The 18,653-nt window shown below is 35.4% G+C and overlaps 1 protein-coding gene and 1 long non-coding RNA gene across 3 annotated transcripts in view; one reads left to right on the forward strand and one right to left on the reverse strand.

Annotated features, from left to right (window-relative positions):
- The window catches only part of LOC143652382 (uncharacterized), a 47,043-nt gene that overhangs the window by 11,350 nt on the left and 17,040 nt on the right, over positions 1-18,653 (forward strand). The window lies entirely within an intron of this gene.
- Positions 1-18,653, reverse strand: part of NIPA1 (NIPA magnesium transporter 1) — a 62,143-nt gene that overhangs the window by 6,737 nt on the left and 36,753 nt on the right. The window lies entirely within an intron of this gene.

Below are 18,653 nucleotides of genomic sequence, written 5' to 3' on the forward strand. Positions count from 1 at the left end.
TTTTGGCACTCAAGGAAATATCAGTCATGTCACCACCTGGAAATAAATTTAAGGAACAGACAGACAGCTCAAAGACTAAACCCCCATGATTAACACTTTAAAATAGTAAAATGCATAGTGTGCAACCAAAGACTACAGGACTGGTGGCTCTGTGGCAGAATTCTCGCCTACCATGCCAGAGACCCCGGTTCGATTCCTGGTGCCTGCCCATGAAAAACAAAACAAAACGTGATCTTAAAAAAAGACTACAGGACAAGGAAAGAAACAGGAAATGACGACCCATCCAAAGGAATAAGATAAAAATCTAGAAACCATCATGAGTTTGTTTGTTTGGACCAGACTTTGAATGTAATGGAAAAAAAGGCTTTAAAAAAAATGATTCTCAATATGCTCAGGAGATAAAGGAAAACACAGAGAAAGAATGAAAGAATATCAAGAGAACAATGAATGAACAATATCAGAATCTCAATAAAGAATTATAAATTTAAAAAGGGAACTAAACAGAAATACTGCAGTTAATGACCACAATTACTGAAATGAAACAGTCCCTAGCAGGTTTCAACAGCAGATTGGGTCTGGCAAAAGAATCACTGAACAGAAGACAAGACAATTGAAATTATTCAGAATTTAAAAAAAAAAAAGCAAACAGAATCTCACAGACATGTGGAACAGCATCAAGCATATCAATTTGTGAATTATGGGACTCACAGAAGAGAGAAAGAGGCATTTATGTTGCGTGTATATGTTGTTAATATGGCATAAAATCAAACGTGATTGTTATACATTTAGGATGTTAAACCTTAGTCCCTTGGTAACCACAAAGAAAATATATAAAAAACATATTCAGAAAAAATGAAGAAGGGGCTCAAAAGGTAAATACAAAATAAATATTTGTTTTATTCACAAATTTATTTTTATTTATTTACAAATTTGTATTTATTTACAAATAAAAAATATGTAGGTATTAACAGAAGGTCTGCAGGACAAAAAAAAAGTGTAACACTTAAAAACACTAAAGAACAAAATAGCAGAAGAAAGTTCTGCATTATCAGTAGTGACTTTAAATGTAAATGTATTCAAAGAAATAATAGGAGAAAAATTCCCAAATTTAATGAAAAACATGAATGTATACATTTAAGAAAACCAACACACCAAAAACAGGATAAACATGAAGAGTAATATGTCCATACACATAGTAGTCAAGCTGTTGAATGCCAAAGACAAGAAGAGAATTCTGAAAGCTAAAAGAAAAAAGCAATGGAGTACCAAAAATATTCTGATTTCATATCAGAAACCACGGATTTCATATCAGAAACTATGGATTTCATATCAGAAACTACTGCAATAATGCAGTGAGGAAAAATGTTTAAAATCCTAAAAGAAAATAATTGCCAACTAAAAATGTCATATACAGCAAGATTGTCTTTCAAAAATGAGGGAGCTAGTAAGACATTCCCAGATAAACAAAAGCTAAGGCAATTCATCATCACTAGGAATGGCCTACAAGGATGCTAAAGGGAGTTCTTCAGACTGAAAGTAAAGCTTTATGCAGGATCAAAGCTGCATAAAGAAACTGAGACCTCCAGTAAAGGTAACCGTACGAGAATACCGTACGAGAATAATAATGCCAGCAATATTGTATTGCATTTTTTTTTATTTCTTTAAGGTTCTAAATTGAAAATGCATAAAAAGTAATAATAAATAAATCTCTGGTTTGGACACAGAAAACATAGAGATATAACAAGTACAACAAAAGGTGGGGAAATGAAAGAGTATAGGACCAGAGTACATATATGTTGTTAATATGGCATAAAATCAAACGTGATTGTTATACATTTAGGATGTTAAATCTTAGTCCCATGGTAACCACAAAGAAAATATATGAAAAACATATTCAGAAAAAATGAAGAAGAGACTCAAAATGGTACACTAAAAATAAAAAGTATGAAAACAGGTATTAACAGAAGGTTTGCAGGACAAAAAAAAAGTATAACACTTAAAAACACCAAAGAGCAAAATAGCAGAAGAAAGTCCTGCATTATCAGTAGTGACTTTAAATGTAAATGGATTAAACTTTCCAGTCAAAAGGTAGAAATTGGAAGAATGGATTAAACAAACAAACATGAGCCAACTCGATGCTGTTTACAAGAGTTTCTCCTTAAATTCAAAGCTATAACTAGGCTGAAAGTTAAAGAATGGGAAAAACTTTACAATGCAAGTAGATACCAAAAGGTAGCTGGGGTGGCTATACCAATATCAGATAAAATAGACTTTAACTAAAAAACCAATACTAGAGACAAAGAAGATCATTATATACTGATAAATGGGTCAATTCAACAAGAAGACAAAACAATTATAAATATATAAGCACCCAACGGCAGAGACCTAAAACATATGAAGCAAATATTGACAGATAAGGCATGGAGAAATAGACAGTTCTACATCAATGGTAGGAGACTACACCACTTTCAATAATGGATAGAGCCTCTAGAAAGAAGATCAATAAGAAAATAGAAGACTTGAACAATACTCTAAACAACTAGACCTATCAGACATATATAAAACACTTCACCCCTCAGTAGCTGAATACACACTCTTCTCTAGTGCACATAGATGGTTCTGCAAAATAGAATATATCTTAGGTCACAAAGTAAGTCTCTATTAATTCAAAAATACTGAAACCATACAATGTTTTGTCTCTGACCACAATAGAATGAAACTAGAAATCAATAACAGAGGGAGAAATGGAAAATACTCAAATATGTGGAAATTAAACAATGCACTCTTAAGCAACCAATATGTCAATGAAGAAATCAAAAGGGAAATAAGGAAATATCTTGTGGGAAATGAAAATGAAAACACAATATACCAAAACTTATGGGATGTAGCAATGGCAGTACTGAGAGGGAAATCTATAGCTCTAAATGCTTAAATTTAAAAAGAGATCTCAAATCAGGGACCTAACCTCACAACTGAAGATCTAGAAAAAAAGGAGCAACCTAAACCCAAAGTGAGCAGAAGGAAAGAAAGAAAGATTAGAGCAGAGGTAAATGAAACAGAGAACAAAACAACAACAAAGAGACTCAGCAAAAGCAAAGCATGGCTCTTTGAAAAGAAAAATAAACAAAACCTTAGTAAACTGACAAACTTTTTAAAATGAGGAATGCAAATAACTAAAATCAAAAATAAAAGGAGACCCATCAGAAGTGAAAAGAACTATAAGAAAAATAACTATGAATTACTGTCGACAAATTAGATAATCTAGATGAAAAAGACAAATTAGATAATCTAGATGAAAAGGACAAATTCCTGAAAACACATTAACAATTTACACTGACTCAAAAAGAAATAGAAAACCTCAACAGACTAATACAAATAAAGAGACTGACACAGTCATCAAAGCCTACCAAGGAAAAGTCCAAACCAGATGACTTCACAGGTGAATTCTACCAACCACATGAAGAAGAATTAATACCAATCCTACTCAAACTCTTCCAGAAAGTTGAAGGGGGTACAATACCCAACTCATTCTATGAAGCCAAAATCACCCCCAAAATCAAGCCAGACAACATACTACAAGAAAGAAAATTACAGACCAATCTTGCTAATGAACATAGATGGAAAAACCCACAGTAAAATACCAGCAAATCAAATCTAATAGAACATTTTAAAAATTATACATCATGATCAAGTGGATTTTATTCCAGGTACACACTGATGGTTCAACACAATAAAACAAATTAATGTACTATACCACATTAACAAATAGAAGGAGAAAAAAATTGCATGATCATCTTGATCAATGCAGAAAAGGCATTTGACAAAATCCAACACCCTTTCTTGATAAAAACTTTTAAACTAGGAATAAAAGGAAACTTCTTCAATATGAAAAAAGCATATATAAAAAACCGAAAGATGACATACTCAACGCTGAAAGACTGAAAACTTTCCCTCTAAGGAACAAGATATGTCTACTGTCACCATTGTTCTTCAACACTGGATGTTCTAGCCAGAGCAATTAAGCAAGAAAAAAATAAAAGGGATCCAAATTGGAAAAAAAGAAGTAAAACTTCCTCCATTTGTAGATGACATAATCCTACATGTAGATCAAAAAAATCCACCATAATACAACTAGAGCTAATAAATGACTTCAGCAAAACAGCAGGTCATGAGATCAATGTGCAAATACAGTGTTTCCATGCACTAAAGTGAAAAACCTGAAGAGGAAATCAAGAAAATAATTTATTTTATAATAACAACTAAAAGAATCAATTATCTCAGCATAAATTTAACCAAGATTAAGGGTTTATATGCAGAAAATTACAAGAGATTGCTAAAAAAAAAAAAAATCAAAGATGACCTAAATAAATAGGAAGACATTCCACATTCATGACTTGGAAGACTAAATATTGTTAAGATGTCAATTCTACCCAAACTGATATGCAGATTCAACACAACCCCAATCAAAATCTAACAGCTTTCTTTGAAGAAATGGAATAGCCAATCATCAGATTTATAAGGACTGGTTAGTGGCCCCAAGTAGCCAAAATCAACCACAGAAAGATGAAGGAAGTTGTAAGGCTCCTACATTCTGATTTTAAAATTTATTACAAAACTACAGTGTCCTTGTGCAGTACTGGCACAATGGACACATAGCCCAATGGAATCAAACTGAGAGTTCAGAAATAAACCCTCACAAAAATGGTTATATATGTTATGTCTATAGCTGCCGAGTCCACTCAATTGGGAAAGAACAGTCTCTTCAATAAATGGTACTGAGAAAACTGTATATCCATAGGCAAAAGAACGAAGGTGGACTGGAATATTACACTATATATAAAAATCAACTCAAAATGGATCAAACACCTAAGTATAAGAAACGAAGCTATAAAACTCTTAGAAAAAAACATGTTGAAGGACCTTGTTTTAGGCAGTAATTTCTTAAGACTTTACACCAAAAGTACAAGCAACAAAAGAAAAAATATATAAATGGAACCTCATCAAAATTAAACACTTCTGTGCATCAAAGGACTTCATCATGAATGTAAAAAGGAAGCCTATAGAATGGAAAAAATTATTTGGAAACCATGTATCCAATAAGGGTTTAATATCCAGAATATATAAAGAAATACTACAACTTAACAATAAGACAAACAGCCCATTACCAAATGGGCTAAATACTTGAATAGATATTTCTCCAAAGAAGATATACAAATGGCCAAAAAGCACATGAAAGATGCTTAACATCATCAGCCATTAGGGAACTGTAAATCAAAAGCACAAGAAGATACCATTTCATAGCCACTGGAATGGCTACTATAAAATAAAAATGGATAATTACAAGTGTAGGAGAGAATGTGGAGAAATAGGGACATGTATTTATTGTTGGTGGGAATGTAAAATGGTGCAGCAACTGTGGAAAACAGTTTGGCAGTTCTCAGAATGTTAAGTACAGAATTACCATGCAACTTACAATTCCACTTCTGGGTATATACCCAAAAGAATTGCAAGCAGGGACTCAAACAGAGTTGTGCACACTAGTGCTCACTGCAGAATTCACAAATGCTAAAAGATGGAAGCACCCAAGTTTCCACCAACCAATGAAAAGATGAACAAAATATGTAACACATCTACAATGGAATACTATTCAGCCATAAAAAGGAATGAAGATCTAATGCATGGAACAATATGGCTGAACTTTCAAGACATCATGTAGGGTGAAATAAACCAGATGCAAAAAGACAAATAGTGTATGATCTCATGGATAGATAATAATTAGAATAGGTAAATTTATAGCCAGAGACTAAAATACAGGCTACAAGGGGCCAAAGTGGAGGCAGGAATGGGGAGTTAATGCTTAATTGGCACAGAAATTCTGTTAGGCCTGATGGAAAAGTTTTGGAAATGGATGGTGGTGAGAGTTGTACAACATTGTGAGTGTAATTAACACCACTGAATTATATGTTTGAATGTGGTTAAAAGAGGTAAATTTATGTTGTATATATGTCAATAGAATAATATTTAATAAAAATATTATAGGACTATAAAATGCAAACAGTAAACCTTATTGTAAACTATGGACCATAGTTATAGTATAATTATAATAATATTCTTTCATCAATTGTTACTAAGGTACCACACAAATTCAAAGTGTCAATAACAGGAAAAACAATGTGTGTCAACGGGGTATATGGGAACTCCATATTTTCTGCATCATTTTTCTGTAAACTTACAACCTCTTTAATTAAAAAATATTAAAAATAATCACAACTTCTACTAGTTTGCATGAAAAGAAATAATTTCTCTATTCAGTTAATTTTTAAAGCACTGGTATAATCAAGAAGTTAGGATTTAAGGGATGATTATGCCTGCTGAATCATTATACAGATATTTCTTTTTGCTTTCTGGTATATTGGAGCAGACAAATGAAATACCTGAAATCTCTGAACTGTAATCCAATTGCCTTGATCTCTGATAAGGTTTGTATAGTCTTATGCCCTTGTGATTGAAAAAGCCTTGTGACTGACCCTCACTTGTGCCCTTTTAATTGAATTTTTCAACTTTGGAGTCTTGTGATCACTAAAAACAGCCCCTAATGTTTATTAATGAAACACCTTGGGTTGCCCAGAACCAACCCACCGCAATTCCAAAGTTATCTTGATAACCAGAACTGGATCCAACCAAAATGGGCCCACCTGACATGTATAGTAGCTTAGACTTTAATCTATAAGTGACCTATATCTCATAATACTAAATATCACACTCATAATCATATAAAGACTGCCATCCTGTACACAGGTTCTGTGACTAAGCATGTAATCAATCTGCACATGAGCAATAATTAGATCATCTCTAATCATCTGGAGCCATTGTGCTCATTATTCCAAAACCTAGCCATCTTTTGATAGTGTAAAATGATCACACTTAATGCAGTTGGAGAAGACAGAATTTAGGGCCTGCTTCACACCTAGCAATGAACTCTCGCTCTTGGAAACCCTGATGTCTCAGGAGTTGGTCATTTAAGTGCATTGGGCAGAAAACTCACCACATATGTCTGGTAACAACTTGGCAACCCCCAAATGGGATGCTGTCTAAGGCTCTGGAGCCCTGCTACCACAGGGAAGTGCAGTAACTGAGCCTTTTGCAACCACTGGACTGTATTTAGTCGAGAGGTTCATCAATGGGGTTTTTCCCCATCCACATTTTCTCAGACTCTCAGTCTCTCACTGACCTGGGCCTTGAAATGCTCTCCCTTATCCCCCACATCTCCGAAAGGTGAGAGTCTGTTCCACTACAGTGAGAGAATATGTATTCTGTGTCCCTATTGGAAGGGGTCCCTGCTGCTGTTTCTCTGCCTGTCCCATGCTGTGAGACCACATGAACAGGAGAGGAGAGGACTGGCAGGTCTGGGACTGAAATTTCCTATCTGATATTCTTCTACTTCTTCAATTTGGGATTTGTTGGGTCCCTCACCAGGCCATATCCTTCTCCAGATTTCTGATTAATTTAGAATTGTTTCTTTTTAACCCTGAATCTCTGAGGAGAGGATTTCAGTAGTTGTTAACATGGCCATCTTGATGACATCACCTCAGAAGTTAAAGTTTTAAAATACAGACGATATTATCTTTTACCCTATGTTCTGATTTGCCTTAATCTTTACCAGATTAGCTTTATTCATATCTCTAATACCTTCACAATGGTAACCGTAGTAAACAAATCATTATTAAAATTTAAATAGCTTTGGGATAGGAGTAACTTAACACCTAATTACCGAATTTCAATAAATTGAAGGTCCTTGAGAATTTTGCAAAAGTTTTCCTGGATTAATAAGGCTTGGGCCAAATTAAACAATTGGAGTATGTTTTTTAGAGCTTGATAGTCAGTGTACTTTTAGGATTGTCCATAGTTTTAGGATATAGGAACAAAGAGGTTTTTTCTTTTAATCCTCCAATAGAAGGAATAAAAAAGCAAGCACAGCTGAAAAAACTACCGTGAGAAAGTCCAGTCCAATTCCTGTTTTTATGATGAATTTTTTAATCAAAGGCAATTTTATTCTGCTTAGATAAGTTCTCCCTAAATTTATACAAGCATACTGACAAAATAAGTTAGTATTATAAGTACATTTTCAAAATTTCTCTTAAAAATAACCTACTCAGGGTGGGCAACGGTGGCTCAATGGCAGAGTTCTCACCTGTCAAGCTAAAGACCTGGGTTCACTTCCCAGAGCCTGCCCATGTCAATAAATAAATAAATAAATAACCTACTCAAACAGGTTGCATAAAAGGATCAATGTACATGATAACAATGACATATAAAATATAATAAAAATAAAGGTATGCTGAGGCTTCAAATAGATTCTATTTAAAAAATTAGTTGAGTTTAATAAGAAATGTAATTGAGATTTTTATAAAAATCTCTGAATGATTATTTGAATTTTTAATTACTTTGCCATATATTATCCCAGTATGTGAAAAATGATTATCTGAATTTTTAATTACTTTGCCATTTATTATCCCAGTAAGTGAGAGAATTTGAATATGTTGTGGTTCTGTTAATGTCATTCAGTATATATCTTTGTTAGTAATGTGCTGTCATGAATGGGGAAGACATAACTCTTAGCTTCAAAGAGTATATTCTAGTTGGAATATACTTGTACCAGGGCATAGTATAAGACAGTAGTAATAAAGGAATAAAAATGCCAAAAGAATTTAAAAAAGCGAATAGATAAAGAATGACCTAAGAAGACCTCATAGAAGAGATGACACTTGTAAGACCTTTAAGTAAGAAAGTAGCATTTGAATAAAGAGTTCTGAACTAGTTTTTTAAAAGCTATAACTTAATTTTGTGGACTAACATATTCCTCGTATTATTTAGTACTTGGGAATATGTTGAGAAAAATTTTGAGTTTTTTAATATAAATCCCTTAATTATTAAAGAACTGATTATATCAAGCTTGGGCTCTTCTGACCTTCGAAGGTAGTGCTGGATTGGACTGAGAGATTATAGGCATACTGTTAAGTAGTCATTTGTGTGTTGTGAGTATAAAGTAAATAAATGCCTGGCTGTGTTCCAAACCCAAGCATAAATTTCTTCCTTCTTCCATTATTTTGTAATATCTGTCTCTTCTCCCCTTCATGAATCCTGTTACTGGAAGGTAATATGCATGTTCAAAGAAGGTAGTATGCACATTTAAAGTTTGTAAATTTGTTATCAAATTTATTTCTAATTATATACAGTCTGGATAAATAAAGAACAAAGATGGGATGGACAGTATTTTTAGTATTTTCCATACTAAGATGGATCATATTTTCTGATTAAAGTGAATTTTGTTTGTTGTTATAAAAAGTTTGTGAGAATTTTCTATCTGACTATGCGGCCTGAGTGAATATGTAAAGTTGTTAAAAGCTATATAAAAGTGAATTCTGTCTGTAATAGTCAATGTTGACCAAAATCTGATGAACCTGTTTATGACATTTTTTTTTAAAAAAAAGCTTTTGTGTCAGACCATGTATTCATACAAAACTAAAGTTTAGTTTTCTCTCTGTTAAATAATGTAAATTGTTAGTCTACTCTTAATGAAAAGTTATAAAAAGTTTTAATTAACCATCCAAGTATTCTGTCTTGAAGACAAATATTTTATATCAGAATAATATCCTTGTTAATGTTTATGTTGACCTTTTCCTTTATTTCAGAAGACAAGTCTTCTCACTTTTAAAGGAAGACAGTTGCAAAGGAGTTGTTCTTTCAACTTGAAAATTTAAGGTGCTAAAATAGCTTAATATATTACATAGGAGGTGTTTGGGAGTATTAGAATAATTAAAAGGGATTTTCTATCCTTTTGTTGGCTAAATTGATATGGGTAAAATGTTATTCATATATTTAGAGATTGTAATTCCTAAACATTTGACGATGTTCTCGTTGTCCATGTTATATCCTGGTACTGAGCTGTATGATGTGAGCCAATGGGATGATATTATTAGTCATGGTTTTAGTTATTCTTAGAAAAAGGCTACAGATCATGGAAGCAACCAATTTACTTGTCAGTCACATTACTTTGCTCTAATGCTTCTCTAAAAGCATAGATGGTCACCTATAAATCAGAACTTAATCTGTAATGAAAAGGAATTTTAAAAGAGAAGCAAGGGCAGAACACGGTGGCTCAGCAGGCAGCATTCTTGCCTGCCATGCCAGAGACCCGGGTTTGATTCCTGGTGCCTGCCCAAGCAAAAAAAAAAAAAAAAAGAGAGAAAGAGAGAGAAGCAAGACAAATATATAAATTATGTCTTCCCTGTTAATTAACATAACTCTCATAAATGTATAAAGGTAAAAGGACAAAACCTCTGATATGGTTTGTCAATGTAAGACAACTGTTAAATATTTTTATTTCTGAAAATAGCTTCCTTTAAAATGCTTATAAGAAAATTAGGGCTTAGATTGCAAGCTCTCACAGCAATCACATTTACTCTTGAGCTTGAACTATTATGTCTAAATTTTGAGATGTTTTATTTTTGTTTAACCTAGTAGTTCTCTAGAGCTTTAAGTATCTGTGTGACACCTGAATTAGAGTTCTCCAGATCTGAAAGTCGGTATTATTCCATAAAGTAACTGTTAAGGAAACTTAAAAAGAGATCAGAATTCAATTACAGAAGTGAATAAAGCTGATCTGGTAAAAACTAAGGTGAATCAGAACACAGAGTAAAAGATAATATTGTCTGTATTTTAAAACAGCGGGGGGACAAACCCTAATCTTTTGGAGCTGCTGGGGACAGGGGAGAACATTTCTAAGCCCAGGTCAGTGAGAAACAGAGAGTCTGAGAAAACGTGGAGAGAAGCTGTGTTTCCAGGCCTGGGTCTTAAAATCTTCCTCCAACCCAGGGGTCCTTCTCCCAGGCAGTGAGAGACCTGACCATTGCCTAGGGGAAGGCTAAAAACTGGGACAGCTGGGGTCTTATGAAAGACATAAAATTGTAGGTCAAGAAGCATAGCATAGCCAAAACAGAATAGATCCAAATAGGCATATGCCAAGACTCTTATACTAATCAAATAAAGTGGGGAACACAGACCTTTATTAAGCCAGATTTTAGTCAGCAGAGAGAGGGAAGAGGAAACTTGCTTTTTAAGCCAGACCTGGAGAGAGGCAACCAGTGCTCTGAGGATAATTATGTTATCGAACAATGCCATCTGCTTGATAGAACAGAAAGGAAAAGAGAAATGAGGGGCATTGTCAGAGGCTAAATGTATTATTTCTAAATTTTGAGATGTCTTAGCACATTAGTGCTAAGACCATAAAACATTTAGAGAAAATGTAGAGAAATATCTTCAGTATCTTGTGATAGATAGTGGTTTCCTAGATCTTATTTGAGAAGAAATAGAAGACCTCTACAAATCAATCACAAGTGAGCAATGAAAGAAGAATAAAATAAATGGGATCTCTTCAAAACTGAACAGTTTTATGCATCAAAGCACATTATCAGGAAAGTAAAAAACAGTGTATGCAATGGAAGACAACATTTGGAAACCACACATCAGATAAGGATTTAATATCCAGAATATATAAAGAAATCCTACAACTCAACAACAACAAAAAATGAAAACAACCAAATTAAAAAATGGGCAAAAGACAAGGACAGACACTTTTCCGAAGAAGAAATACAAATGACTCAAAAACATATGAAAAGATGCTCAATGTCACTGGCTACTAGGGAAATGCAAATCAAAACCACAGTGAGACATCATCTCACACCTACTACAATGACCATTATAAAAAAAAAAAAAAAAACCAGAAAATAATAAGTGCTAGAGAGGATGTGGAAAAAGAGGCACAATTATTCATCGTTGGTGAGAATGTAAAATGGTGCAACCAGTCTGGAAAGCAGCTTGGCAATTCCTCAGGAAACTTAGAATTGCCATAGGATCCAGCAATCCCATTACTAGGTATATATTCAGAGGAACTGAAGGCAAAGACACAAACAGACATGTGCACACCAATGTTTACAGCGGCATTATTCATGATTGCCAAGAGATGGATGCAACCCAAATGTCCCTCAATGGACAAGTGGCTAAACAAATTGTGGTATATACATATGATGGAATATTATGTAGCTGTAAAACGGAATAAAGTCATGAAGTATGTAATAACATGGATGAACTTTGAGATCATTAGGCTGAGTAAAATTAGACAAAAACAAAAGGACAAATAGTTCACTAATATGAACTAACACTAATGAGTGAACTTTGGGACTTGTTAAGAATACAGTTATCAGGAGATAGAAAGAGGGTAGAGACTAGGCATTTGATGATGAAGCATAAGAGAATGTTCCACAGGACTGAATGTAAAGACCCAGAAATGGATACCACAATACAATCTGACGCTATTGTAAGTACACCATTGAAAGCTGAGTTTGAGTGTGGTTGAGGGAGGAGGGCTGGGGGCATGTATGACATCAGAAGGAAAGATAGAGGATAAAGATTGTGACGGTATAACTTAGTGATGCCTTGAGTGAACAATGATGGTGATTAAATGTACAAATATAAGCATGTTTTTGCATGAGGGAGAACAAATGAATGTCAACACTGCAAGGTGTTGAAATGTGCTGGTATATGGGGAAAAATACAATCAATGCTAATATGGCAACAATTAATGGCAACACTGCAATATGCTTGCACTGGATGTAACAAAGGCAACAAGCCAAAGCTAAATGTTAGTAAGTGGGAGATATGGGGGAGAGGTATAGGATTCTTTGTGGAAGAAATGAAAATATCCTCATGTATATTGTGGTGGCAAAGACATGGCTATGTAATTATATTGGAAACCACTGATTTTTTTTTCTTGGGTTGGATTGTATGATGTGTGAAAAAGTGCTTAATACTGAACAGAGAGATACAAGCTGGAGAAAATGTAAAGAGAGAGCTGTACCTATTATTGTCAGGAAAGTAGAGTGGTGCAGCACTTCTGGAAGGCAGTGTGGTGGCTCCACAGGAGGCCAGGGATGGAGTTGCCATATGATCCTGCAACTGCATAGTTAGGTGCATAGTTGGAGGAACTGAGAGTGGGAACACAAATGGACATTGGCACACTGTTGGTTATTGTGGCAGTGTTCACCAATTGCAATGGATGGAGGTGACCTAAGGGTACATCAACTGAAGACTGGAAAGGGGAACTGTGGTGAATACATACAACAGACTACTGAGCAACTGCAAGAAGGAATGAAGCTGTGAGGCATGCAACTTGGTGAATGAACCTTGAAGACAATATGTTGAGTGAAATAAGCTGGAAATGAAAAGACAAATATTATAATACCTCACTAATATGGACTAACTGTAATGTGCAAACTCTGAGAATTGAACTTGGGAGCATATCAGGTGAAGGGCTACTATAAAGGTTCCTAGATTGTAAACTCTTACAGCAGTCACATATATTCTGGAGATGTAACGGTTATTTCTAAATTCTGAGATGCAGACCTCTTGTGTATACCTGGTCATTTAATGGGACTTTGGGTATTTGTGTGATACCTGAGACACAGAGCTAGAGTTCTTTAACTATGAAAGTCAGCATTACCCCATACAGCAACAGTTAAAAACACTGAAAAAGTGATCAGACTTCAATTAGAGATATAAATGACGCTGATCTGGAAAGAACTAAGGTAAATCAGACTAAACAGTAAAGGATGACATTGACAGTATCATAAAACTTCAACTTCTGTGTGAGACCAAAAGAAGGGATGTTTATGTGTTGCAAAATTTACCTTTTTGTAGCACACTATTTCATTTAACTTGTATGGGCAGCTTACTCAAACACCATACTTACAGTGTATGGGCACATGAGTAAGAAAAAAAAACAATAGGAGGTTATGAGATGTTTTGGATATTCTTTTTTTACTTTTAATTTCATTGTTTTTTTTGAGAAATTAAAATGTTCAAAACCTACTGTAATGATCAACACAAGTTTTATGATGATACTGTGAACCACTAACTGTATACTTTGAATGATTATATGTCAATAAAAAATCATTGACCAAAAAAAAAGCTATACATAGATGAAGACAGTGGCAGGCCCTCTTTGGGAATCTCATATCACTAACTATTTAGTCAAAACTTGTCCTAATTGTTATACATGATGCCCAATGGATGGAGATGGCTAACAGATACACTGACAAAGAAGTAGAATGGTAAACCGTGGTGTATACATATGATCAAATATTGTGCTGCTACAGAAAAGAATGAAGTTGTGAGGCATCAACAATGTGAATGAACCTGGGGGACATTGTGTGATGCAAAATAATCCAGAAACAAAAGAGCAAATACTGTATGGTCTCATTTAGAAAATACTTATGAGACAATTGGGGCATAGATTGTAGCTCTTATAGCAGTTACATTTAGTTTGGAAGTGTAATTGTTATCACTAGATTTTGAGAGGCTATCATTTATGTGTATAACCTGGTATTTCTGTGGAACTCTGGGTACTTCTGTAACACCTAAGACTCACAGTAGGAGTTCTGCAGATACAACAGCGTTGCCACATAGAACAACTGTTAAAGAAACTGAAAAAGAGATCAGACTTCAAGTAGAGAGAAGAATGAAGTCTACTGGGTCAGGACTAAAGGTAAATCAGAATACAGGGGTAAGGAGCACAGGCTTAATTTAGAACTTCACCTACTCTATGAGACCAAAAGAAGAGAGGTATATTTGTCTAAAACCTAAATTTTCTGTAGCACATAATCTAATTCAACCTGTCTGTATATCATTTAAACAGCCCAAACACATGGAGCCCAGAATTAGATGAGGGCTTATAATTCTTTATAGCTTAATGAAATGCTTGGACATATCCCAGAGTATGTTGAGCAGAAAATAAAAAACTATTGACAAAGTCCCTTAAGGGACAGGAGAAAATATATGGAACTATTAAACTTTATCACCTGGGAAACCCCAGATACTGTTTCAAACATTAGGGATTCCCAAGTCAATAGGTCAAGTCCTTGATCTTGAGGCTTGCTCTTATGAAGCTTATTTATGTAGCAGAAAAGCTAAGCCTACTTATAGTTATGCCTAAGAGTTACTTCTAGGGGAACCTTTTGTTGTTCTCTCTTAGAGAGAGGGATATGGTCTCTCTCTCTCTAGGTAAACTCTGCAAGTAAAATCATTACCCTACACCCTCTACGTGACACATGACATCTAGGGGTGGAAGTCTCCCTCACAACATGGGATAAGCCTGGCTCTGACACTGGGGTATGGTTGCCTTCCTGACCAAAAGAGGGAAAAGAATTGTCACAAAATAAGGTATCAGTGGATGAGAGAGTGCAAATAGAGTCAAGAGGCTATTCTGGAGGCTACTCTGATGCAAGCTTCAGCTAGCTATCGCTAATTATCATGGTTTGCCAACCCCCAACTAAAACCATTCCTGCAAACCCTAGGACTCTATTTGAGATTCTACAAAGGTTCCATGCACTATGAAGTCTTTCCAGAAACCTACAACCTCCAGATGGGCTCCTAGGGCAGATAAGTCCTGAAACCCAGAGAGGCTAGCCTCTCCAGAATATCAACTAGTTCTGTCCCCCTGCCAAATGATCGATAACACTTTCCAACATGAAAAAGTTAGAATGGGCACTGCCCAAATACCCCTAAAGATTGGGAGAAAGATCAAAGAAGAAGGTGCAGCTATAACAGAGAAGACAGGATTTAATAAATGAGTATGACTGCTGAATCATTATATTGACATTTCTTTTAGTCTCCAGTATCTTAGAGCAGCTAGAAGTAAAAACCTAAAATTATGGAACTGTAACCCATACCAAATTCTGAAATCTGTTCTATAACCATTTGTTGTGATATGCTTTGAAAATGTATTGCTTTTTTTATATGTTATTTTTCACTATTAAAAAAAAAACCCTGCCCTAAAGACTTTCTTGCCCATCCTATGCTATACTACCACGCTGAGTATTTGTATCACAAAACTTAGTATTTTGTCGTTTACACTTTTACTTTCTGAATAGGTCATCTGTATTAGTTTATTTTCTCAATGATAAATAAACTCTTTAAAGGCAAAATAACCCACAAACCTTTAATTCTATGTGAGGCCAAATGAAGAGATTTTTAAATTTTCTGTAGCATACTATCCAATTTATCCTGTCTGATCAGTTTATTTAAACAACCTAAGTCAGCTTTATTTAATGCAGAACCTAGAATAAGGAATAAAATCTTAATTTTCTGTACAAGTTAATGTTATAACCTGATGCATTTCAGAGTAGTTTGGGGCAAAAAATGAGAAAGTATTTGCAAAGTCCCTTGAGGGACTGGAAAAAAGTAGAGCTATTTAACCTATTGACCTGGGGAATTCCTAATATTCTCTTCAGCAATAGGGGATCCTAATTTAATAAGCTAAGTCCTCGATCTTGAGGCTTGCCCTTATGAAACTTATTTCTGTAATGGCAAAGCTAAGCCTACTTTTAATTAATGTCTAAGAGTCACCCCAAGAGAACTTCTTTTGTTGCTCAGATTTGATCTCTCCCTCTATTCCAAAACCTGCAAATAAACTTACTGTACCCACCCTTTACATGAACATGACTTCCAGGAGTGGAAGTCTCCCGGGCAATGCAGGACATGACCTTCAGTGATAAGCCTGGCCCTGACAACATGGGACATAACTCCCAGTGATAAGCCTGGTCCTGGCATCATGGACTTGGTTGACCAAAAGGAGAAAAATAAATAAATAGAGTTTCAATGGAAAAGAATTTCAAATAGAGTCAGGAGGTCATTCTGGAGGTTACTCTTATTTAAGCCAGATATTGCAAATGGCCACAGTATGGCAGTATGGCAAGCCCCAATGAAAAGTGTTCCTGGAAACCCTAAAGGACACTCTGGACTCCATAAAAATTTTACTTAGTAAGTCTATTTTTCAGAGACTTAAAACTTCCCATTGTTCCAATGCCTGATAAACTCTGAAACCCAGAAGTAGCAGTCTCTGTAAGAACAACAATCAGTTTCATCCTTCTGGCCCATAATGTCAACACGCCTTTACAGCATGAAGAATTTTGAAGACTTGTCTTCCAGATATCCCTCAAGATTGATAGAATTATTAAATGAGAGGGAGAAGTTAGGATTTAAGGGAGGATTACAACAGCTAAATCATTATAGAGACATTCCTTTTTGTTTTCTGGTATGTTGGAGTAGACAGACGGAAATACCTGAAATCTTTGAACTGTAATCCAACTACTGTGATCTCTGAGAAGGTTTGTATAGCCTTTGTCTTGTATCCTTGTGATTGTAAAAATCTTGTGACTGATGCTCACTAGCACCCATTTTATCCAGTTTTTGACTTTGGAGTCTTGTCAAAAGACTCACCAAAGACAGCCCCTAATGTTTATTAATGAAGGGCCTTGAATCAACTCAAAACTAACCCAACTCAAATGCAAAGTTATCTTGATAACAAAAAACTGTATATAAACAAAATGGGCCTGCCTGACATGTGAAATAGCCTAGACTTAGTGACATATACCTCATTATAATATTAAAAATCATTGCCATCATCCTATTAAGGCCACTGTTTTCTTACATGCAGTGTATTGAATGCTCACTACTAATGGCAAGACCCCCAGTATTTTTCTAATCAATATCACAACACCTCCATGTCAGTCTGTACTTTCAGCTGCCGGAATCTCAGGAAATCTATTCCTGAGGAGGGATCTATTGGCTTCAACATGGGTTCCCATGTACGTAACCACCATTTACAAACATTATAAGCAACATACATTTCATTATAAAGTACTGTCCTCCGATTTCCCCTTTGTACTATAAGGAGAGCATTATACTGTTTCTTTGAACTACATGCACAAGGAGGTTGTGTTTTCCATTAATTTCATCCCTAGCCAGATAGGGTATGAGCAGCCCTTGGCAAACTCAGTCCAGGGTGGACAAGCAAAACTCCAGGTAAGCCATGGGAGGTCCTCTCCCAAAGGTGAGGCTAAGGGGGAGGACACTGTAGTAACACTCTACTGGGGAAGGGACAAAACAAGACAGTTGAGAGATAACTGAGGCCTACCGACAAACTAGAAAAGAGGCAGTGGAGAGAAGAATGACCAGCATGTGCAAACACAAAGAAATGCAAAACCACAAAGCCTTTATGAAAGAAGCAAGTCATCAGAAGCAAGTAGAATGCAAATGGACAGGCTTAGGAACAGGAGAAATAGCTGGCCTGGCCGGAATGGGAAGCAGTCTGGGCTTTCTCTCTGGAGAGGACTTGTGAGGGCTTTTATGCTGGAAAGAGACACAATTTGGACTATATTTTTGAGAGGTCCAGGCAGTCAGGTGGCTAGGGTGGAAGAGGGGGTACCCAATGAGAGATTGTGCCCAGGAAGGAAAGGCCACCAGCAGAAGTAGGGACAGGAGCTATAATGGCTGCAGGCAGAATCACCAGGTGCTGCAGCGGCTGCTGTGGGGACCCATGAAAACCTTTTCATGCAATCAAACTTAATTTCTTATTTTTCACCGTTAGGAAAAGCAACCAGATGCCCCACAGCCTTGTGACTCTAACTTTATATCAGTGTTTAACTTTTTTCACAATCAACCCCCCCTTAGAAACCATTTTAGACATTTTTTCCCTACTTGCCTATCCCCATTAAATTTTAACACCACAGATGTACTCTATATTTGTTTCTGTACTG

Source organism: Tamandua tetradactyla, chromosome 12 (genome assembly GCF_023851605.1).
Source record: "Tamandua tetradactyla isolate mTamTet1 chromosome 12, mTamTet1.pri, whole genome shotgun sequence".
Lineage (NCBI taxonomy): Eukaryota > Metazoa > Chordata > Mammalia > Pilosa > Myrmecophagidae > Tamandua > Tamandua tetradactyla.